This window comes from Mustela lutreola, chromosome 3 (assembly GCF_030435805.1).
Source record: "Mustela lutreola isolate mMusLut2 chromosome 3, mMusLut2.pri, whole genome shotgun sequence".
Taxonomy (NCBI): Eukaryota; Metazoa; Chordata; class Mammalia; order Carnivora; family Mustelidae; genus Mustela; species Mustela lutreola.
Genome location: NC_081292.1, coordinates 151,786,960 through 151,811,647, shown reverse-complemented (window position 1 = coordinate 151,811,647; position 24,688 = coordinate 151,786,960). Strand labels below are relative to the sequence as shown.

At 35.5% G+C, this 24,688-nt stretch overlaps 1 protein-coding gene across 1 annotated transcript in view; it reads right to left on the bottom strand.

The window, feature by feature from the left end:
• The window catches only part of KCNH7 (potassium voltage-gated channel subfamily H member 7), a 505,381-nt gene that overhangs the window by 419,006 nt on the left and 61,687 nt on the right, over positions 1-24,688 (bottom strand). The gene's annotated exons all lie outside the window — the stretch shown is intronic.

Sequence of the window (24,688 nt, the reverse complement as noted above, 5' to 3'; positions counted from 1 at the left end):
TCAGGCTTACAAAACAGGCTTAAAATAGCCAAAGCAGAAGTCGTGTAAATAATTCATCTATGCTCAGTCAGGATCATACTTTGAAATTATCCTAGGCCAGGAATTTATACCTGTGATTCAGGGAGTCCACTAAATTGGAGGGGAAAAATTCTACCACCATGGCAGAAATTAAAAGAAATTGAAGATTTCTTTGATTTTTGTTACTGATAGTAAGTAAAGAGAATTTCATATCAACTACATTGCTGTAAATATCTCAAAATATCATTTATACATATCATTTTTATTCTCATTTAATGTTATTGAAAAAAGATTTATATGACATAAAATTTCATATTTTTAAAACCGCTTAAATTTCTATAGTTTCTGATAGATGATAGATAGAGAGAGATTTTGGATTTGGAACATTATTCTAAGTTGGGTTTCACTGACTTCACCAGAATGTCAAAGGGACACATGGCACAATGGAAGATCAAGAAATTTTGATTAGTAGTAGTCTTAATTTTAATTTGATTTCTAAAAAAAATCTTTAAACTCAGTCAAGAATATATTTAACCATTAAAGAGTCACCCAGAATTTTACAAATGCTTATAATTTTGCCCCGATCTTGGTCTCCCTCTGCCTTCTTTGCTCATTATGAAGACAGGTAATATTGGGGAGGGGGGTTCTAACATTTATTCTTTTTGTTATTTTACGTATTCCCAATGTTATTAACATTATTTTTGGTCTGTTTGCTTAATTTGACAAGCTTAGATGTGGAAAATGTGCACATACAATTTCAATTTCCTTTAACAGTTTTCCGCCTTAGTTATTTTCTGTATTTGATACATGGTAATTTCATTGATGCTTGTGAAAAGATTAAAAATTATGGCTTAAACCAGACCATTAAGATACTCCTTCCCTACACTCTGACTCATGAGCAGAGGAGCAATGAAACTGAAAACACGGATGTTCTATGCTATCAAACAGTGGTGTTAAATTTAGTGAATTCAACTCATGGTTGAGTTGGTAAAACCCTAAAATTATTTCAGCAAATTTCTTACCATTTATGTTAGTTGGAGTCAGTTCTGTTACAACAAAAAACTAATTCTATAATCTCTCAGTTGGCATCCTAGAGGAACTGCTGCAGATGGGACGATCCCATTTTATAATTTTTAAATTAGTTTGGGAGAAGCTGCTTACCCTTCTTTGCTAATAAGATTTTCCAGATGCATGACTTTGGGTTTAGGAATTATTTCTTGGGGCGCCTGGGTGGCTCAGTCGTTGAGCATCTGCCTTCAGCTCAGGTCATGATCCCAGGGCACCTGGATGGAGCCCCACATCTGGCTCCCTGCTCAGCGGGAGGCCTGCTTCTCCCTCTCACACTCTCCCTGCTTGCGTTCCCTCTCTCACTGTCTCTCTCTCTCTCTGTCAAATAAAAATTTTTAAAAAATCTTAAAAAAAAAGAATTATTTCTCCTCCCTATTAGTTTCTCTGTTTACTTTCTCTTCCCCTCTAAAAGTTTAACAAACTCATACAGTTCATACATAGTCAAGTCGTAAAAGTCCTATTTGCAGATTGAAAAGTAGCGTAATTTGTCACCCCAAAATTGCCTTTTGACATAAGACTTCTCTTCAGCTGGTTATTTTTTTGAGAAACTACAGACATAGGAAAACCTTTGAAAATAACAGAAGTTGCCCTTTTGTAAAAGAAATGTACATTTATTTATTTATTTATTTATTTAAGATTTTATTCATCCAGTTGAGGAATAGAGAGAGAGAAAGGAGGAGAGGGGAAGAGGCAGAGGCAGAGGGAAAAAAAGCAGGCTCCCTGCTGAACAAAGGATCCCCACATGGGACTCAATCTCAGGACCCTGGGATCCAGACCAGAGTGGAAGGCAGATGCTCAACAGACTGAGCCACCCAGGCAGTCCAAGAAAATTACATTTAAAATGGAAATCTCCATTTATAAGGGTTTTTTCTTATTGGGTACCAGGAAGAGGAAGATAACTAAATCACTAGAAACATCAGTGGAGAAGACAGGGATTTAGCTGTGCATAACAACCATGCCCTGGTTTTCTCTGTTTTGCCTGAAAACTACCGTAACTTGTTCACTCAATCCCAAGGTTTTTTTCTCTTTAGCTATGGTATTTAGATATGGTTATTCAGATATGGTATTTAGATACGGTATTTAAGGTGACTGTTTGGACCATTTGGGGGAGTTACTCAGTTTCCCTGGATATCTGTCCCACGTATAGAGTAGGTACACATGTAATTAAATTTCTGTTTGTTTTTCTTTTGTTAAACTTTTTTTTATTATAGAAGAGTCTCAGCCAAGAACATAAAAGTCTAGAGAGAGAATCATTTTCCTCCCTTACAAAATAATAGCTTAAATGTCCTATGGGTTAATCATTTATATTTTCCCCATTAATTTCAACTAAGATTGAACAATATGCTAAACAACATTACTTGCTTTTAATCTTGAGTATAATATATATAGATAATGCATATAAATGCATTTTCCAGGGCCACCTGGGTTGCTCAGTTGGTTAACTGTCTGCTTTTGTATCCAGTCATGATCCCAGGGTCCTGGGATGGAATAGGGAGCCGCTTCTCCCTCTCCCTCTGTTACTCTCCCCTCTTGCGCTTTCTTGCTCTCTCTCTCTCAAATAAATAAATAATATCTCTAAAAATAAATAAATGCGTTTTTAGCAGAATAAGACATTAATACAAGGGAATGCTATTGATTATTTATTTATTTATTAAATGATAATGTTTATTATTTATACTGTAATATCGTTAGAAACAGCCTTTCATTTCCGAGAGTACATAGCCTAAACCAACACAATGACTGTCATTTTATCAACGATACATTTAAGAATGTAGAAATTGAAAACCAGGAGAGGAGAAAGGGATAGATCAAGTGATGATTCTCAAACTGTACCCAAATAGTAGAAATGAGAAAAAACAAAGAGGAAAAGACATTAGCAGAGAGAATAAACAAGTTTGGCAACTGACTGTCTAAGAAGGGGATAGGAGGAAATGGGAAGTGTAAATAAAAAAATAAATAAAATTTCTAGCAAAAATAAAATTAATGGATAGTCAGAAAAAAAGGTTTGGAAGAAAATGGTTACAATGATTAGTGCAGATTTCAACATGAGGAGAGACTGAAATATTAGTAACATTTCCATGTGGAGATATCTATGCAACAGGTGAGAAATCAGGGTTGGGTCTATAAATTTATAAATTATATAACATGTAATTATTGTAATAATAAGACCAGAAGAGTAAGTCCAGGCACAGAATTTTGGGGAATTTATATTTACTTTTAAGAGATTAGGAGATTTAAGAGATGGATAGAGGCAGCTGGAACAAGGAAACTTGGAACATTCAAATCAAGAGATTTAATTCCATCCAAAGAATATAATAGGAAGGGAAAAAAATGAAGCTACAAACAAGCCACTGGGTTCAGTACTTAGCAAACTTTGGGAAACTTGGGAAAGCAGCTTTGGTAGAGAGTTAAGAACAGAAACCAATTTGTAAGAAATTTATTTTGGCCCCAACTAAACGTAAGAAATGCCCACACTGGGCTGGAAACCTGCTACTTTATTCCACATCTAATGACTGCCACAATAGGGTCTGAACAGAAATAAGAAGTTTCTTACACTACAGTAGTCTTCCTGTTTATGGTCAACCTTCTCTATCACAATTTTTTCTCTAGAAAAACAGCAACAAAATTAAAACTTTTTCCAAAAAATACATTTTCTTTTGCAGCACCTGGGTGGCTCAGTGGGTTAAGCTTCTGCCTTTGGCTCAGGTCATTATCTCAGGGCCCTGGGATTAAGCCCCACATCAGGCTCTCTGCTCAGCAGGGAGCCTGCTTCCCCAGTGCTCGCTCTCTCTCCCTCTCTGCCTGCCTCTCTGCCTACTTGTGATATCTGTCTGTCAAAGAAATAAAATATCTTAAAAAAATACATCTTCTTTTGAACAGAAGATATAGCCTATTCCATTATGTTTAAGTACATACCTATCATATAATTAAAAACCCACAATTTTTGTCAATATGATTTATTTAGTGTAACTTTTTTTTTTTTTTAAAGATTTTATTTATTTATTTGACAGAGATCACAAGTAGGCAGAGAAGCAGGCAGAGAGAGAGGAGGAAGCAGGCTCTCTGCTGAACAGAGAGCCTGATGCGGGGCTCGAATCAGGATCCTGGGATCAGGACCTGAGCTGAAGGCAGAGGCTTTAACCCACTGAGCCACCCAGGTGCCCCTATTTAGTGTAACTTAATGCAGTTTTTCTCAAAAGTGTTTAGATGGAATGCTCACGTGATACTGCGTGAATGTAAATTTAAATGTAAAGATGGTCATGGTGAACAGTTCCTAGCAAACACATATGGAAGAACTACCATGTATCTACTTTAAGATGTAATGAGAGAAATTTCACTTATGGACACATCCCAAAAAACATTGTTGTTTCATTATTGACTTATGAAAACCTTATTGCTTATATTATGACATGAAATACTAATCATGAACTGTAATCAACTTGGATTTTGGGGCTGAAAATCTTCAGGTTATTCTTGGTAAATCTAAAAGACAAACTTAAAGAAATTTAGAAGTAATGTGTTCTACAACCAGATTAGTAATCCTATTTACATCTGCTTTATTATCCCTGAATTAGATAAACTGAGATCCTACTATTAACAAAATACTAAGATAAGAAAAGCAAGTGACATTTGTAAATTCAATGTTTCACATTTTATTTTAAGGGATATGTTCTAATTATGATGACTAAATAAAAAACTCTATTTTGAGTTTTCATAAGATAATCATCATAAGTGAGTTGTTATAAAATAAACATAAAAGGAACTATTAGTGAGGAGGCTCAGTTGGTGAAGTGTCCAACTGACATTTGATTTTGGCTCAAAATCAAGATCTCAGGGTGGTGAGACTGAGCCCTACCTTGGTCTCCACATTGGGCGTAGAGACTGCTTATGATTCTCTCCCTCTGCCCCTTCCTACCCCCCATTTTCTCATACACTCTCTCTTTCTAAAAATAAATAAAGAGAAATATTAGCTATTTTATTCAGTAGACTTCAAGATAGAAAATTTTATACATCTTTGTCTCAAAATATATCAAAATTTCAATAGAATAAACCAAAGAGGAGGCTAACCTTATTTAGAAAAACAACTAAAAGAGGTTAAAGTTATTTACCAAGATTTCGACTTTACCAAGTCACAGGTTGAATGTAAACTATGTAAGAGCAATGTCCTTAACCATTTGTTTACTGCTGTACTCAGAGTCTAGGACAAATCCTGGAATATATTAGAGTCTTAGTAAATGCCTATCGTTGAGGTGACACTCCTCTGGCTTCAGTTTCTTTTTACATACAAGGAAAATTTCATCTCTGTTGCTTTCATTTGGAACTATTAACTAAACTAAATCAAAACATTTAGAGGACTTTATTTTAAAGAGCAATTAAATGGGCACCTAAGTGGCTTAGTGGGTTAAGCCTCTGCTTTCGGCTTAGGTCATGATCTCGGGGTCCTGGAATCAAGCCCTGCATCGGGCTCTCTGCTCAGCAGGGAGCCTGCTTCCCCCTCTCTGTCTGCCTGCCTCTCTGTCTACTTGTGATCTCTCTGTCAAATAAATAAATAAATAAATAATCTTTTTTAAAAAAGCAATTTAATTTAATTCTTACAGTGACTGCGTCTAAAGTGAGATTTGCTCTTAGATAATGCAAATTAAAAAATAAATATCAACTACTCCTCTAGCTAAATCATTACAAAATTTAAAGTAATAGGGCCTGAATCTACCATTTTCTTTAAACATTGAAGTTAGTCATCAAAACATAGGCAGTGGTAAAATTAGGTCCTGTTTACATTTTACTGTGATATTTTCTTTCCACCATTTGGGAGAGTATGAGGGGAAAAAAATCTATTCGTTTAAGAATATTTTTCTATGTTTAATTTTAGTTGTGGCTTTTTTTATTTTTAGATTATTATTTTTTATTTGAATCTGGAAAGCTGTTAGAAAATATGGAATGAATTACTGAGGTAATCATCTGCTGTTTTACCATTTCCTTCTGGTGCCAGCTAAAATTAAAATGGGAATATCAGTGTTTAGAGATTTAAATGTTAGGGATGATTGAAAGAAAGAGTTCCAGACACAAGTATTGAAGAGGCAGCTGATTTTAATGACTAGCCTTCAGGTTCCCCAATTAGTCTATTTAATGAATTTTTCCCTCTAAAAGTGAAGTCTTGATTGGGCTACTGATGAAATGATATAGTTTTATTGCTAGAATTGAAATCTGTCAAGAAATAAAAAGCAAAATAAAATCTCCCTGAAATAGTTATATACTGAGTTAGCCCATCATCCCCAAGAATGTATATTCCAGGAAGCTTTTGATCACAAAAGTATCCCAGTTACCAAAATTTCTAAATAAAGGAACTGCAATGCAGAGATGATTATTTCTTCAGAGCTCACAAACATGCTACAAAGGATGATGGGAAAGTATTCACCGCTACCATGCTCTGGGAGCATATGATGTCAGACACTGGATTTCTCACAAGATAGTAAGAACAGGAAGCCTGGGTGGCTCAGTCTTTTTGCACCTGCCTTTGGCTCAGGTCATGATCCCATGATCCTGGGATGGAGCTCCATATTGGGCTCCCTGCTCAGTGGGAAGTCTGCTTCTCCCTCTTCCACTCCCCCCTGCTTGTGTTCCCTCTCTTTCTGTCTCTCTGTCCAATAAATAAATAAATAAAATCTTAAAAAAAAAAAAAAAAAGAAAGTAGTAAGGACAGCACATATCTCTACTATAAGTAAAAAGCCACTAAAGACCTTGTTCCTTGGGGGCAACTGTCAAAATTACACAGTTTCTCCAAAATTTAGCACCTTTCAGACACTCTGTCATTGAGTCCTGGGTTTTCATGCACTCAATCATCCAATCCACACAAGTTTGTACCATGTACTCCTGAGATGACTTTAATGTCAATGAGCTCACTATCCCTGGGCGGAACCAGAGCTAAAGTCAGTACAATGAGTAAGACTAGAGATTATGTATGCAGATCCAGTCTGTTAACCCCAGGGGAAAAAGGGACAATAATCTATCCTTTCTCTGTTGTTTCCATGAGACCAATTGTACCTGGAACATAATAAGAGCTGAGTAAATATTTGTTAAATAAACAAATCTATATATAATGAGTTTGTTCTAGGAGATACAAGATATGGGAAACTGAAGATCAGGGAAAGTCAGAAAAATTGGGCAAATTATTGTCGGGTTTAAATTCTAGCAATAAAGCTATATCATTTCATCGGTAATCTTCAAGACTATAATTTTATCCCTGGAGAGAACAATCTTCTGAGCTCCTGGGCAGGCATTAAAGATTGCTTAGAATGCCATATAAGCAGCAAGGTCATATTGGTATTGGAGATATATTATGTTTAATCAAACATTATACAAATTATACAAATTAAAATTATTAAATATTTATTAAATAATTAAAAACATTTATTAAATAATAAAAAAATTATACAAATATCAGGCCAAAAATGTTGAGAGAACTCTAGTAGTAACTAGATTTCTGTAGTTGTATTAATGCTAGACACATCAAAATACATGCAAGCAGCTCTGGTAAGGTATTAAATTTAGAAGGAATTGTCGCCTATAAGAAAAGCTTTATTATTGAAACCTCTTATACATTCATCCTCTATACTTAAAATGTGAGTCAATTTATAGAGGTTTCAATAAAACAAGTGATAAAAACTCTATTGCTCTTTAACAAAACTTTGAACTCTCATGATTTGCTATGCACAGGAAGAAATTTACGGATATCCTTATGAACTCATTTTGAGAGCAAGGAATATAAAGGGAAAATAGTAAATTATTTAAGGGAGAAAAGTATGACACAAAGCATAGGTAAAGATATTGTCATAGATTGATCCAATAAAAATTCCTTGTTGAGTGCCCTGAGAAGTTTTTGCCTTTTTAAGAAAGAGACATACTTTCCCTTCTTTTCCCAGGTAAGTAGGTAAGGATTGGGTCTTTGCTTCTTTTACCTCCAGGAGTAAGTCCTTTGTTTTAGAAAATAGAGATCTCTGAAGGGATTATTAAACTACATTTACTTACATAATAAAAGGATGGGACTTTGGGACTCCTGGATAAAAAAGGGAAGTTACCTAGCCAGATAAGTGAATTGTATTGCTTTTTCTATTAATGGTGGTGATCTAAAACCTAGCCTCACACACAGGTCCTAGAAAGTGGCACAGCCCCTGAGGAGGAGTAGGCTGAATGAATGTTGCATGAATGTTGTTGGAATCTGCAGAGAACTGCCCAGCATAGCATTGAGGAACTGAACGTGGTAATAGAAATTCCACCTTTTAAGCAGATGTCCAAGATAAGATTAGGTATAAAGGATTAATCAATCAAATCTTCTCAACCCATTGAGCTAAATAAGCCTTAGACCCTCCACAAAGCAAGAAGTATAAGGGTGCATTAAAATAACTGCTTTTGGACTTATCACTGACATGGGTTGGAAAGAAATTGCAACCAGGTTTGACTGGATTGAAGATCAAATATAAGGAAGAAAGAAGGAAAGAAGGAAAGAGGAAGGGAGGGAGGGAGAAAAGGAGGGAGAGAGGAAGAAGAGAAGAGGGAACAAGGGAAAAAAAGAAAAGAAAAAAGAAAGCAGAGAAAGGAAGACTTTTAGAATTCTTAAAACCAGAGACTCAAACAATTTAAACCTGTTACAAATGTATTATTACTTTCAAGATGATAATGGCTATCTTTTCATTAATCATTTTCAACACTGCTACTAATATTGTCAAATTAGGATTCAGAGTCCCACCTATTAAAACATACCAAAGATACAGAGCCCTGAAGAATCCATATGTGGTAACTTTGTGTGTAATGCATTTACTAAACATGGGTGAAAATAAAGTACGACCATGCCTCAAAGATACTATATGTTTGATTCCAGACCACTGCAAGAAAGCAAATACTACAAAAAAGCAAGTCACATATTATGGTTTCCTACTGCCTAGGAGAGTTATATTTACACTATCCAGTAGTCTATTAAGTATGCAATAATAGCATTATGTCTAAAAATGCAAAGCACTTACCTTAATTAAAAAATACTTTATTGCTAAAAAATGCCAACCACCATCCTGGCGTTCACTGAGTCCTAATCTTTTATTGGAGGACGGTCGATGTTAATGCCTGCTGACTGATCAGCATGGTAGTTGCTGAAGGTTGGGTGATCCTGGCAATTTCTTAAAATAAAACAACAGTGAAGTCTGCCACATTGATTCTTTCACAAATGATTTCTCTGGCAGCATGTGATGGTGTTTGACAGCATTTTGCCATAGTAGAAATTTCAAATTGGAGTCAGTTTTCTCAAACACTTTATCATCTGCTTTATCAACTAAGTTTTATAATATAAGTTCTTTATTGCAGTTTCAACAGTCTTCACAGCATCTTCACTAGAGTAGACTCTCAAGAAACCACTTCTTTGCTCATTGATAAGGAACAACACTTCATTCAATTGGATCATGACGCTGAAGCAATTCAGTTCCATCTTCAGGCTCCACTACTAACCTGTGTTCTCTTGCTATTCCTACCATATCTGCAGTTACTTCCTCCACTATAGTCTTGAACCCCTCAAATTCATCCATGAGGGCTGGAATCAACTGCTTCCAAACTCCTCTTAATGTCGATATGTTGGCATCTTGCAATGAATCACGAATGCTCTTAATGGTATCTAGAATGGTGAATCCTTTTCAAGATGTTTTCAACTTACTTTGCCCCAATCCATCAGAGGAATCATTATTTATGGCAGGTATAGCCTTACAATATGTATTTCTTAGATAATAATACTTAAAAGTAAAAATTATCCCTTGATCCTTGGACTGGAAAATGAATACTGTATAGTAGGTATGAAAACAGAATCTCATACGTCTCTGGCAAAGCTCCTGAGTGACCAGGTGACAAGAGAATCAGTCTGTCCTTTCAATATTTGAAGCCAGGCAGTGACTTCTCTCTAGTGGGAAAGTCCTAGATGGGATCTTCTTCCCAGAGAAGGCTGATTTGTCTACATTGAAAATCTGCTGGTGAGTTACCTCTTAATTCCCTTAACTAGATCTCCTGGAGAACTTGCTTCAGCTTCTCCATTAACACTTGCTGCTTCCCCTTGCACTCTTGTGTTATGGAGATGGCTTCTTTCCTTAAACCTCATCAAACAGCCTTTGCTAGCTTTGAACTTCTTTCTGTAGTTTCTTACCTCTCTCAGCCTTCAGAGAATTAAAGCAAGTTAGACTCTTGCTCTAAATTAGGCTTTGGCCTGAGAGAATGTGATGGCTAGTCTGGTCTATCCAGACCTCTAAAGTTTTCTCCGTATAAGCAGTAAGAATATTTTGCTTCCGTATCACTTGTTTGCTGGAGCAGCACTTTTGATTTCCTTTAAGACCTTTCCCTTTGCATTTACAAGTTTGTTAACTGTTTAAACAGACTCAAGAGGCCTGGCTTTCAACATGCTTTCCTCACGAAGCTTAATCATGTCTAGTTTTTTATTTCAAGTGAGAAATGGGTGACTTTTTCTTTCACTTGAACACTTAGAGGCCATTGTAGGATTATTAATCGGCCTAACTGTGGTACTGTTTTGTCTCAGGGAATAGGGAGGCCCGAGGAAGACAGAAAAAGGGGAAATGGCCAATCAGTGGAACAATCAGAACATACACAACATTTATCATTTAAGTTTGCCATCTTATATGAATGTGTTTCATGGTCTCTCAAGGCAATTTTAATAGTCACATCAATGGTCACTGATCGCAGGTCACCATAACAAATACAACAATAGTTTAAAAGTTTGAAATACTGTAAGAATTACCAAAGTGTGGAGGCACACAAAATGAGCAAATGTTATTGGATAAATGGTATTGACAGACTTGTTCTGTGTGGGGTGGCCACAAACTTTCAATTTGTAAAAATGCAACATCTGCAAAGTGTAATAAAGCTAAGTACAATAAAATGAGTTATGCCTGAGCTTATGTGGAAAGTGTCTTAATATTTTCATAATGTTAAGTAATTGTGTGGCATGTAGCAGGTAATTTCTTAATACTATAAATTAATATAGCTTATGATGATAGAACCTTTATTTTCAACAATTCATTGACATAGTTTAACAATATGGTGCATTTCAGTGAGACTCTAAAGCAGGGCTTCAAACCTTTTTCAGTTTAGGAACAATTTTACGCAATTTTAAACACACCTCAAGTGTGCACATAATGCTTTGTTCTGACATATATTGATTAAAGAGATAATGAGTACCCTGAACCTTTATTCAGTAACTTACATTTGTATCAGTCTCAACAACTTTTCCTTACATTAGAAAGAATTATATGTGTGTGAGGCATTTTTAAAAAAAATATCTTATTTATTTATTTGTCAGAGATCACCAGTAGGCAGAAAGGAAGGCATAGAGAGAGAGAGGGAAGCAGGCTCCCCACCAAGCAGAGAGCCCGATGCGAGGCTTGATCCCAGGACCCTGAGATCATGACCTGAGCCGAAGGCAGAGGCTTTAACCCACTGAGCCACCCAGGTGCCCCAGGCATTTTTCTTTTTAATAGAATCTTCAGATATTGCTTATTTCTTCTGGATGTGTAATAATAATTCTACATTCTCTTAAGGTTTGTGATCTACAGGTTGGAAAGTTATAGTCAGTTACCTTTAAAAGTGAAAAATATTATAAATTTTGACTTGAGGCTAAGTGTTATTAATTTAAGATCCCTTCATTAGTGCTCTACTGCTATCTTCTGAGACAAATACTAGTATTCTTAATGTGAACAAAAGTAGCAAATTACTGATCTTTAAAACTTAATTATACCAGAAATGCTAAGTGTATCTATATGCATACAAATAAACTCAGCTTCAATATTTTATTTCACTGTAGTTATTTCATTGTAGCATCTTCTGAACAAGGATTTCCCTTTTAGATATATGCTCTATTGAATGCATAAATAGTCTTTTTGAACAGCACACTTAAAATATCTCTAGATGTTCATGCTAATAAAACTTACTTCTAAAGATAAGCACAGAGTATTATTTTTCAATTATGAACAAAACATTATTTGTATATAGAATAGTGACTAATTAATAATTAATAATTTCTATATCATTCTAGGTGCAGTGATTTCTAAGTTTATGTATATTTTTAAAATTTCCTATACAGGAATCAGACTGATACATTACAGCAAAACCAAGCTTGTTTTTCTTACTCTATAAAACTGGCAAAACAATTATTTTTTGGCCACACAGTATTTGTCTAATCTATGCCTATATTTTCTTCATTTTCTTTTGTACCTCTATCTACATTAATATCTATATCAGGGATACAGTTAGAGACCCACTCAATCAAGCTTAAGGGAAGGGAGATTCAGTGTAGGCATAAGATAGATACTGTAGACATCTATATGTGGTAAGCATATATTACTTTATCTGCTCAGCATCCCTTCTGTCTTTTTCTCTGCGATTGTCCCTCCCTTACTGACTTTAGTCTTGTAGTTCCAAAGTCCCTTTATTCTTACAGTCTGAACACATAACCATACTTAGGATAATTAGGAACAGCATCAAGCTGTTTTCTAACTAGAGCCTACAGAACAGAGACTGTTTCTCTTAGGCAAAAGTTCTATGAGAAGTGAGCCCCCAAAGCCAAAATATCTGTTGCAACAACAACAGTTGGTATTTGTTCAGTTCAGACACTGTAAGTACCAAGCACTTTCAATGTTTTACAACCCTGTCTTAAGTCACCACATTACACCGGTGAGGAAACGATAATTTAGAGGTGTTGTCCAAGTCTTAGTGCAAATGGTATGGTGTCTGAAATCAGGGAGTCTGATCTTCATCTGGTGAGTTTTAACAGTACATTCCCCTCCTGCCAGTGGAGGACAACTGTGTGAGAATGTGATATACATCGTACAGGGATTAGACAAGACTATCTGGTGGTATTTGAGTCTGTGGCTCCAGCTGCTTCTAAGTGATGGCAATGTCAGTGGCCCAGCCTCTGCCTTTTTGGTTTGTTTAAATATCCCTTAAATTCTGACAGAGGGGTGCCTGGGTGACTCAGTGGGTTAAGCCTCTGCTTTCGGCTCAGGTCATGATTTCAGGGTCCTGGGATCGAGCCTTGCATCGGGCTCTCTGCTCAGTGGGGAGCCTCTTCTCCCTCCCTCTCTGCTGCCTCTCTGCCTACTTGTGATCTCTGTCTGTCAAATAAAAATCAAATAAAATCTTTTAAAAAGAAAAAAAGAAGAAGAAGAGAAATTCTGACAGAAACTCTCATTCTTCTGGTAAGTCTTCCCCGACCAACCAGTAAGTTTCCCCACCCCCCATCCACCAATGCCATTTAACCTAGCATGAATTGGTTGCTGAAACTTCAAGGAAAGGAAAGGAAACATAGTAAATGTGAGTCCCTCAGAGATGGATAGAAGATTTGGGAAACGAAGATTCAGTGTTGCTCCTTCTCTCCTCCAAGGGCAGTAAGGTTTCCTTTCTTTCTGCAACCCTCCATATTCTTTACTCTGTCTGTCTCGCGCACTGGTTTTTCTCATCTGTACATTTTACTTTTAATGGTCGAGACTTTCATTTCCTCCTTTTTTTTTTTTTAACTTTTTCCCCTACACACTATACAATTCCTTGTAAATGGATCATGAAATAACATATATACGAATGAGTCCTTGTTTTAACACTGGGGCAGTAAGTAACTTAAGCTAATGAAGCTCTTGTTGGAGGGGAAGAAAGACTAGGACGGGGTGAGAGTAAGAGGCATGGGGAGAAAGTTTATGCCTTCTCGAGGAATGAGGAGAAAGAGGGCGATTTTAGATTCACTCTGGTTTACTCAGCAGAGGAGGAATCGACAAGGCCATCCCATGGCAGAGCCTAGGAGGCCTCCTCTGAAACTGAGCGGCATTGAGCACATCCCTCGCTTAGAACACATTCTAGGGTGTCAGGTGTGTTTTGACAGCTTGTTAAAGTCTGGGCTCCTTTAAGGGAGTCTGAAGAAAGTTTGCTGGAGCCCTGAGAATTAGATTTTAGTCATACTATCTCTGTGCCTAAAACTTAACTGTTTCTACAGTAAGTACATTAACTCCAGCCTACTTTATAAAATCTGTGAGACCTGAAATTATATAATTAATATGAATATGTGTAGAAAACCATAAAGATATAATTAAACATGGGACATAGTTTTATTCAGACTAAGCAATCAATATATTCTGTATATTTAAGAAACTATTATCTCAGTATTTCTTTCAGTGTGACCGAAAGAAGAACATTCAGTCACTAATCGATCCATTATGACATCTTTAAAGCATTTTATTATATGATGGATAGAATAGAGATGATAAGATCCATCATTGCTACTCTAATTCTTCTGTCCAATTTTTTATGCACCCTTCTAAATTGTAGTTCAGGAATGATGTCCCAAGATACCCTCCAATTGATGTATTTCTTTTGAACTTCTATAACTTTGTCTGAATTATATAAATTGGCTCTCATAAAGGAATGTGCACTTTTAAGGTGTGAGCACCATTCTTGAGTACTCAATAAACCCAAAATATTATTTCTGAGTCATTTCCAATCACTGAACCAGTCATCACCTTTGAGAAAATGTCTTGCGTCTACATTCCCTTTTCCACCAATTACCATGGTGCCATTTTGTGTCCCATTTATGGTAAGAAAAATAGATACAATTTGTTCAACGCAAATAACATCTGCTCAGCATCCTTTCAACATTATTGATTTTATTATCTAAACCTGCAAGTTATTCACTGCAAGTTATACAGAATGTTTCTTTCCAGTTTCTGTCACCATGCTGATGTTTAGAACGATCAGAAAACGTTCCAAAACTGGTGGAGAATAAGGCGGTCAGAGCTTGATGCCTCCGCAGATGGTAAATATTTGACTGAATTGGAGAGGGAGAAGAAAAGAGGAACTAGGAACTGGTTAAAAGGGATGAACAACCAGGGGTCATCATAGTGCTAGTAATTTTGTCTGAGTCCCGTTGATCATCTGGTAGAAAATTAACTCGAAGGAAAGCAATTGCAGCAGTAGCATTTTACACTGCTTGTGCATATTGGTTCCTTCTTCCACAACATAATTTTTCAGAACCTACTAGGTGAAAACTACAGTATCCTCTGTGGATGAAATTCAGAGTTTTTTTTTTTTTTTTTTTTTTTTAACTGAGCATATGTGTAAACAATGCAGCAAGTACTATAACGGATCAAGGAGAGCCAAATAAAGATGCTTTAGGGCTTAAGTGTGCATGGAAAGAGGGGGGCAATTCTCTACCTGAAGGAAAGATTTTATACCAATAGACAGTGTTTGTAAACTTCTTTCTTTTAGTATTTTTCGTTCCAAATTCTTGCCTTTTCCATTGCTTATATTTTTCACATCAGAAGTGGGTAAATATTTTTCAATAATGTATTACTATGACTATAAGTTTCCCAAAGGTTTCATGTAAATCTCAAGTCAGAGAGGTGTAAGTCAGGAACTGGAACATCTACAGTCAGCATGCTATCTTGGAAAGTTACATATTATAAAAGAAAAATATCAACATCTACAATAGCCAGTGATGCTTTGGTTTTATGGTTGGTATGACTATAAAAATTCAAGGCACAGGGTAGCAATATTTTATATAAGTATTGAGAAGAAAATCCTTTACAAGGGAATATTTTCCTCCATGTAGCCTGCTTTATAACATCTTATAACTAGACAGTATATTGTATTTTCTTCTCCAATTATCTAAATATTAGTAAAGTTGATAAAATCTAGTATAAACCAGCAAGATAATTCTAAGGTATCATTAGAAACTGATAAAACTTGAAAATGATACATAAATGCTTTAAAAATGGGTAAAACAGACTGGTCCATGTAAATTACACCCAGGTATAAATAATCACCTCTTTACAAACCACCACAAGAACAATGGCTAGAACAGAATTGATGGGATAAACAATGTGCGCTTGGATATTACGCTTGGATATTAGATACCTAAAAAATCTTCCTAAATTATCTTTCAAAAACTAAAGGCATGTACCCAATGCAAGCATAAAAATCTCTAAGCAGATGCAGTTTCAACTTTAATTTTCTCAAATTCATGATATTTTAGTATGTTATGAAGCATCATGTATAAGTTTACTCCAGCCAAAATAAATTTATGTTAAATAGGCAAAGAGAACCCAGCCAATATATTTTAGTTAGCTAACATAATTTTTAAAGCTGTTATATTTTTAAATTGTTAGACATATATAACCATATAAACATCAAATAGAGCCATAAAAAGAAATTCAAAAAATATTAAAATGTCATGATACTAACATGAGTATTTACATGGACTTTATTTTGGTTGATGTGACTAGGAAAAGGATATGAAAGGAGGGAAAATAATATAGGGGAGCAGAAAACAGAAGACCAGTCTGCTACTAATGCCAGCATTCAACAATAAACTTAATTTTTAGAGGGCAAGATGGAGGAGGAGAAAGCAACCTGAACAAGACTGAATTCAAGGTACAGGAAGAGGAATATTAATAGGAACTAATTTGGGAGTACAGACAATTAGTAAATTGAAGGTAGACTACCACAAGAACTATAACAGTAAATGAAAGACACTGTTGATAGATTAATCAAAACAAAACTTTGCAAGACATTAAAACTGAGATAAGATGACCGGAATTTTAATTATTTGGGACAGGATTTCTGAAGCTAGGGCCAATTTTTATAAACCACGCCTATATTTTCTACCATGTGGAGAAACACAACAACAATTTTGAGCAACCAGCGCCACCCACCTACTTCTGAAATCAAATATTTGTTTTTTTTCTATGTCAATAGCAACTGTGGAATCAGATTCCATTCAGATTCCATTCACCCTGCCAGGTTTGGCTCATGGGTATGTGTGTGCGGTGAGGAAGAAAACTGAAGAGATGAAAGAGATATTATTACTTTATCACGTAGAGATAGGCCAGTAGTATTTTTTAAAGGAGAATAAAAAGCAACCCAGTCCTTCATAAGCGTCCCTTTCTGCACCTTCTGCACCCTTTTCATAAGCATCATGGCCTGGAGGAGCAAGTCTTCCAGCTCCTGCAGAGTGTAGGTGCAAGCTGCAGCCTCCCCTCTGCTTGTCCCTCATCCCTGCCCATGTGTGGTCAAATCACCAATCACCGTTTCTGCCCTAGGGCAGTTTGTACTGGTGCACAAAAGGAAAACAGGGAGAGGTGAACAGGAGGGATTGGCTAATGTTAAAGAGAAAGCTTTTCCAGAGTTCTATGGTTGCTATAGTAACAACTTCTTTTGTTTGTACATATTCAGAACAGCTGCTTCCTTTGGGTTTCTGGTGGCAGGAGTATTATATTATAAAGGTAACTGAGAGGGGAAGAAGCACCACTCTGACCATGGAATAGTATCCATAGTGAGATTATTCTTGTTTAACTGGGTTTAACTTCATGCTGGTGTCAAATGGGGCTTTTCAACATTGGCAACCAGCTTTTTTAAAAGACGAATTCCACAAGGAAAGACCTAGGTGTGCTAGGATCTGCAAAATGTCTTATGCTAATTTGGACAAGACATCTACTTTCTGTGCCCTTAAGATTCAGAGCCCTCCATTCCCATTTTACCTGATGTACATGCAAACTGTATTGCAAATTCTCTGGGGGGTATTTCTCTCAGGAGAAAAATACCCCTTCCAAATACCCACAAATCTCTGTTCCCCTTTCCAAGTCCTAATTAATTCCTTTAATTAGAACTCTTTCTGGGTATAACCATTTACGAAGGTGAAATGCTGCTTAAACACAAATTTAATGAATATTCATAAACTAACAATATTCACTGAATTAAGTTCTGTTGTCCACATACTGCTATTACAACCAGCCTATTTTAAGGCCTTCTACAGATCTTGGTAAGTAATATGTCAGTGATATGGACAAATGTAGTTTTATTTTACGGAACGGATGCCTTACCAACATATGTACGTATGTATATGTATGTGTGTGTATATATATATATGCACATATACACATACATATATGTATATATCCATATTTGTGTATCTATATATCTATGAAACTGTAAGTACATAGCATAAAGGAGAAACACAATGGGTTAAAAAATATTGAAGCAAAACATTTAAAATGGCATTCGCTAGCTGAGTAGTCAAATTTTGAAAATATACAAACTTAAGATGCAAATAGGCAAAACAGAAGGAACAGATGTCCTTATAAACAAATTAATATTATACATAGGAGTACTACTGTGTTTCTAACCCTTTGGGATTTTGGAAAAGTGCAATATGAAAGCAAAGTGATGCTCCTGTTTTTTAAATTAAAATTTATTCATCATTTGCCTAACAAGGGGTTTTTAAACTTTGAACTTTTAATAAAATCCATGAAATTTTTCGTTGGTTTCATTTGCCAATTGCAGGTATTCAGAGGTGCTATATCTTAAGTCTCAGTTCATGCAATTTGATTACATATTTGCCTGAGAATTCTCATCATAACCCATGCATTTTCTCTCTATACAGGGTAAAATCTAAATGAACTGACTGATTCAAAATGGGAAGAAATCTAGAGAACCCTAAAGATGTTTAGATTATGTAATTAAATACAGAATTCCTGAGTAGTGCTACTGGATCTCATACGTATCCTTATTTTATTTATTTAATGATGATATTTTAGAATCTAAAGACTCTACTACTTTCAGTTCATTATAAATGACTAAATGTGAGGTTTCGGTCCAAAGACAAGCTCCAGAATTTCAGCTTCTCTGCTTTTTCGCTGCTTCATTTGGGGCAACATGTCTAAATGTTTTAAGTAGTAGTCTCACAAACTACAAAACAATGATACTAACACCTGTGGGACGTGCTTCTGAGAGAATCAATTTAGACCAGACATATAAATTCATTGACTTTGAAACCATAAATATCATATGATACTGCTATAATAATAAATATTATTACAAGAAAATAACCTGTTTTATTATTTTTCATCTCATGAATTATTTTATTGTCACTTTTAACCTCTTAAGTCTTGTGTATTATCAATATGGTGATGACATTCAAATCCCTTGATTTAGTCGAACTCTAGACCAAATTTTCCCAAGGTGAGGTAAAATATCATTTCTTGATGAAGTTTTCCTCAATTCTTTTCCTTATATTAAGGGAGAACTATGTGGTCCTTTAACTTTAAGTCATTTTTTCTGTGTGTATTTCCAATTGCCTTGAGAAATTTCTAGATATGTTCAATCTAACAACTATTATAAAAGGTTTAATACAGTAGGTATTTTAAATGATTATAATTTCTACAAATTGAAACAGTTTACACATGACTATGTATAATTTCTGGTCTATCCATAATATCTCTAGAAGTGAAACTTAGATTTCTTTTTAACCTCTCATCTGATTTCATACCTTCGTATCTTCAGAATGTTTTTATTTGAGTATTTCATGAATAGCTTTAAAATTATGTATTTTATGAAGAAAATCATTGTTGGAATATACCCAATGAGTAGTCTTGGCTTTAAAAGCAAATATGCAAGAAAAACAGCCCCTTTTCTTCCTGAGGACCACTGATGCTTGAGGTTAAGTTATCTGAAGACCCTGTAAGTGGACAGTTGAAGAGGACAAGCCTATAGGTAGAAGTAGGAATGTATAAAGAGAAAGAACCTGAGTCTACAATGATATAGTTGAGCTGCTGAATTGTCAACTCTGAGTCTATTCTATCTTCAAACTTCTTATAACATAAGATAATGAATCCCTTGTTGTATAAGTCCCTTACAATCAAGTTTTCTGTTACTCTTAGCCAAAGACATCATAAAGAATAGCAAAGGAATTCAGAAAAATGAGTTTGATAGTAGACCATGAGACCCCAAGGAAAACAGGGGAGATAAAGAGAATAGGGTCACAATGACTTTCAACTTCTTATGAGCTAGGCTATACTTCTTTTGATTGGTCACTAATTTCCTTTTAATTTTTAAAACTTATCCCTATTTTATTTGAGTTAGTAAATGGATTTCAGGTCCCAGAGTAAAAACAATCCCTTAAAAAAACCCATATATTATCATATTCAAACACCATGACAAATAACTCTATAAGTAAGATATTAGGATTTCCTCCATTTGTGAAGTTCATAGCCAATAACCAGAGAGTCTAAACTTGAACCCAGACTGTTCTTTTTCACCATACTATGTCCTTCCCACTGCCTTCATTTTATGGCCTCATCATCGTCTTATTTACAACTTCTCCAGTGACATCAATATATTGCCTCTTTGGCTTCATAAAAATGAAATCTTTTTTTTTAAACCTTTATCCTTTTTTGGTCCCAATTTAGTCAATATAGTATAGTTTCTCCTCTTCAAGTATTTATTACATCTAACTTCCTTTTTCTCCACTTTCCATTGGTCTTGAATATTGTTAAAGTCAAGTGAGTACCAGAGCAGCCAGCTCAGATACAGCTGGAGACACAACAACCTATTTCAGCCTTAAGATCCTCAAAGCTCTATTTCAATTGCATAGAATCAATAGTGGAGGCCAATTAGGGCTATAATTAAACTAAATATGACCTTAACGTTGACATCTCCAGCATTTTGCCTCCCATTTCTTTCTCTAATTCAACAAATCCATTGCATTAAATATTCATTGTGTGTGTGTCAATGTGAAATATACTGTCCTTGCCTTTGAGCAGCTTATACAGTAGAGGAGAGAGACACATAAACAGCTCAGAGAAGAAAAGCAGAGCACCAGTCTCCACTCTTTCCATTCACAGGACAAATGGGTCACTATACGTGGCTAGCCTAATCACCTCTCTGAAGCTTTGCATCTATCTTTTTCCTAGTAACCAGATGTCATCAAGTTTTACCTCAAATGGATCAGTTCACCTCAATCATTAAAGTGGCCTTTTACATACATTTATATACAATTGTATTTGACAAATTTTCCTACCATATCAGAATTCTTCCTAAAGCAAAGAAAAATATCTATCTTTTCTTAAATTAAATGGTAACTTGTTAACAGTCAAAAATAGAGAATGTCTATTCTCCAGTATCAAAGGAAAACAGTCCCTGAACGGAGATAAATAACATGTCTTGCTAATAATAAAAATAAAGACACATGTCAAATCAGTATTTCCCATATCTTAAACTGGGAATTTCTGAATCAATAATACTCACAAAATTTGACAAAAATTCATTAATGTATTCAATATACATTTATTACATAAGTATTTTAGATATAAAAACAAGTAAGAAATGAGTACAAGCTAGAAATAACATGCAGAACAAATAATTCCTCTCATACAAAGGGAAAATTTCTAAATAAATTCTAGGTGGACACTAGCTACTGTTTTCTCTGGTCCTATTATCTAGTAACTGACAAGTGCAAGTTTAATCTGACAGCTCTCAATGTTCAAGAAATTATATATAATAAAGAAAATTACAGATTATATAGTTCAGTCAATATGAAACCAAAAGCCCTTTGAATATTGTAGTCACAAAAAAGCATCATTCTAAATCCAGTATGTCTTTATAAGGAGCAGCAACACTTTTAGAAGCTGTGTCCTACCAACATGAACTAAAGGCGTTGGCAAATGACAGGGAAAAAAGGGGGAGTGTGAATTGTGTTAACTTATGACTCAGAAATAAAACGAAACAGAAAGCACACTGAGAAACAAACATAAATAAAAACCTCCTAACACAAAACCAAAATCTAAAAGGGAAGAAATGAATCATTTTATACCCACAAATTAATCCTTCATTTTGTAGCTGGAATTAAACGTTATCAGAATCAGTGTCATCACAATACAATATGACAAATATGTCAAATATATCAATTCTGATTATCAGTATTTTGTAATTGTTTAAAACTCGTATTATCCATTTTGTTTTTAACAATGTTAAAAGTATTTGATTAGCAGTGAGATAATTTCTTTAAAAACATAGTAGGAAAGAACAGATTTTTTTTTTCCTACTTAGGAAGAAGAAAGCTGAGGTTTACCATAAACAGATGCTTACTCAAAGAATTTTGTCTTGGGAAGGGGTTTATCTGAACGGTTGTATATGCCGCTGTTTTAAATACTTATCCTACATGTAAGGTGGGCAACCTCAGGTTTCTTTTAACTTACAGCCATAAGATTTAGGGCCTCAAGTAACACAAGCAAGCCTGTTCCCAAGATGGATTGGCAAAGTGGATGCTCTAGGCTTGTCTGTAATGAGAAGTCAGGTATTAAGGAGATTCCTTTAAACACAAACCTAACAGAAGAATATTGCTTTCATATCATTGTGCTTATTGGAGAAAACTTAGAGTACCCAAATATATTTTCAAAAATTATGTATAATTCTACCAGGCTGAGATGAATGCTACAAATATTTTGGTGTCCGAGTCTCCTTGTTTGTGAATGTGTAAACATCTGCATTTACATATAGCTTTAGGATCACTTTTGTAAACATTACTTCAATGCCATTTAACAATCATACTGATTTTTTGTAAAAATCATTTTAATAGTAGCATATTTTATACATATGATCTCTAGCTTAACGTTTTCTCATTTTTGAACATTTAAATTATCACCAGGCTCGATTTGTATAACAGGGATGAATGAGTAGCATTGTGCACAAATTTATGCCGCCCTTGAAATAATTTTCTTAGCATATAATTTTTGAAAGAGAAATTAATGAATTTTTTTAAAGATTTTATTCACCTCTTTGAGAAAGAGAAAGAGCACGCACAAGTGGGGGGAGGTGCAGAGGAAGAGGGAGAAGTAGGCTCCCTGCTGACCTGGGGGTGGGATGGGGGGCCATTTGGCTAAGACACAGACATGGGGCTTGATCCCATGAGGCTGGATCCTATGACCCTGGGATAATGACCTGAGACCTAGGATCATGACATGAGCCAAAGGCAGATGCTTAACCAACTGATATTTTAAAGACTTTAAAAGACATACTACCATATTCTTTGCTTGAAGTTCACTGTTCTCCTACTTATGTGTCCTCTACATCAGTCAGTATTACCATTTTTTAAAATGTAGTAGTTTAGTTAAAAAAAAGAACATCTGCTTTAGCTTTTCTGAGAAAAGTAAGTCTAATGTCAATTTGAACTATCTTGTACTTTTCATTGTCTTTGTATTTTACATAATGTTTTGAGTTTTTGAGATTAAACTGTCATTAAGACTTACTCTTTGTTGCACAAAAGGCTTTCCTCTTATTGTCTACTATGCTTTCCTTTCTACTCACATATTCTCCTTTGAGAAAGCACTGAAAATTTGTGGTTCTGGGCTATAGAACAGAATGGTTTCTACTACAAGAGGAGCAGTCACACTTAGCCATAAAGTGGATACAAATAAAATGGCTATTAGAAGGAAGAAGATTGATAAGGGAAAAAAAAGAATATAGAAATGTAGAACCAGGGAGAGGAAAAGAAAAAAAAATAAAACATTTTTAGGAACAAAATGTTAAACTTTTTTAGCCATCCATTTGCATTGTATACCAGTCAACTCTGACCTTCTTGGTATCTATTAATTTAGTTATACAACTCCATTCTCTTATTATTTTTTTAAATACTACTGAAAAGTGCTAAAATATCAATAGTGGTATAAGTTAAAATACACCTGTTTTATATTGTAGGAAATAAAGTGCAGAGTTGGAGCTGGTCTTGAATGAGTTCAAGAGGGCTAGAGCCAAAGTACCTAGGCATAGGCTTGGCATAGGCTTGGCTTTGCCCTTTACTAGCTGTGTACCCTTGAACAAGTTATTTAACCTTTACAGGCCTGATTTTCCCATAGAATTGTTGGGAAGACTACAGACTGAACACATGGACTGTACATCAAACAATGCTTAGCTAATGATAAAGACTTGACACATACTGGCTGTCAATTATTAGTAAAGCTGAGAATCTTAGCAAGATAAGCAATGAACTCAGTGTTATCATTTATTTATTCATCAGACATTTATTGAGCACACACTACTTTCCAGATCCTGTGAGAAGTGCTAGGAAAATAACTGCTACTTTCCTAACGAACCCGCTCATATGGCCTCTGGAGGGGATTCTTACTATAGGCATCACATGACCACAACCCAAGTGCTCACCTTCTTATCTATGAAGGCCAATCCACTGATTAACACAAATGATCTGAGCCAAAACAGCTCCTCTCTGGGAAGTGTAATTAAAATAGTGAAAGACTGAGCCAACTATCTTTGAGTGATGAGTTGAAAGGATATATTGATTTAAAGACTGCATTTGGGACCAAGTACAAGTGAAAAATGTTGGTAGGAGGTGTGGGGAGTGAGGGAGAGAATCAAAAGGGACAGGCAGAGAGAGAGGAAGAGAGAAAAGAAAGCCAGGGTGCAGAGGGTGGATTAGAAGGGAGAAGAGAAAGACGAGAGGACAGGAGGCCAAGTGACCTCTGAAAGAGAGAGTAACTCAGTCCCGGATTTAACAATTCCTCATTTCCTGTCCATGGGATATGACTGTGCTTCACTTTGTGATCTTGGATAGCAATGAGATTGGCTCTCATATCCTTAAAATATCTGCTACTGTCCCACTTCCATTTCTACTTGAGATATTGAGGTGTGGTTCTGTTTTTCATTCCTCAAAGAGCTTTAACTAAAGCCATGCACAGGGGCACCAGTCTGGCTCATTCGGCTGAGCATGTGCCTTTGGCTCAGGTCATGATTT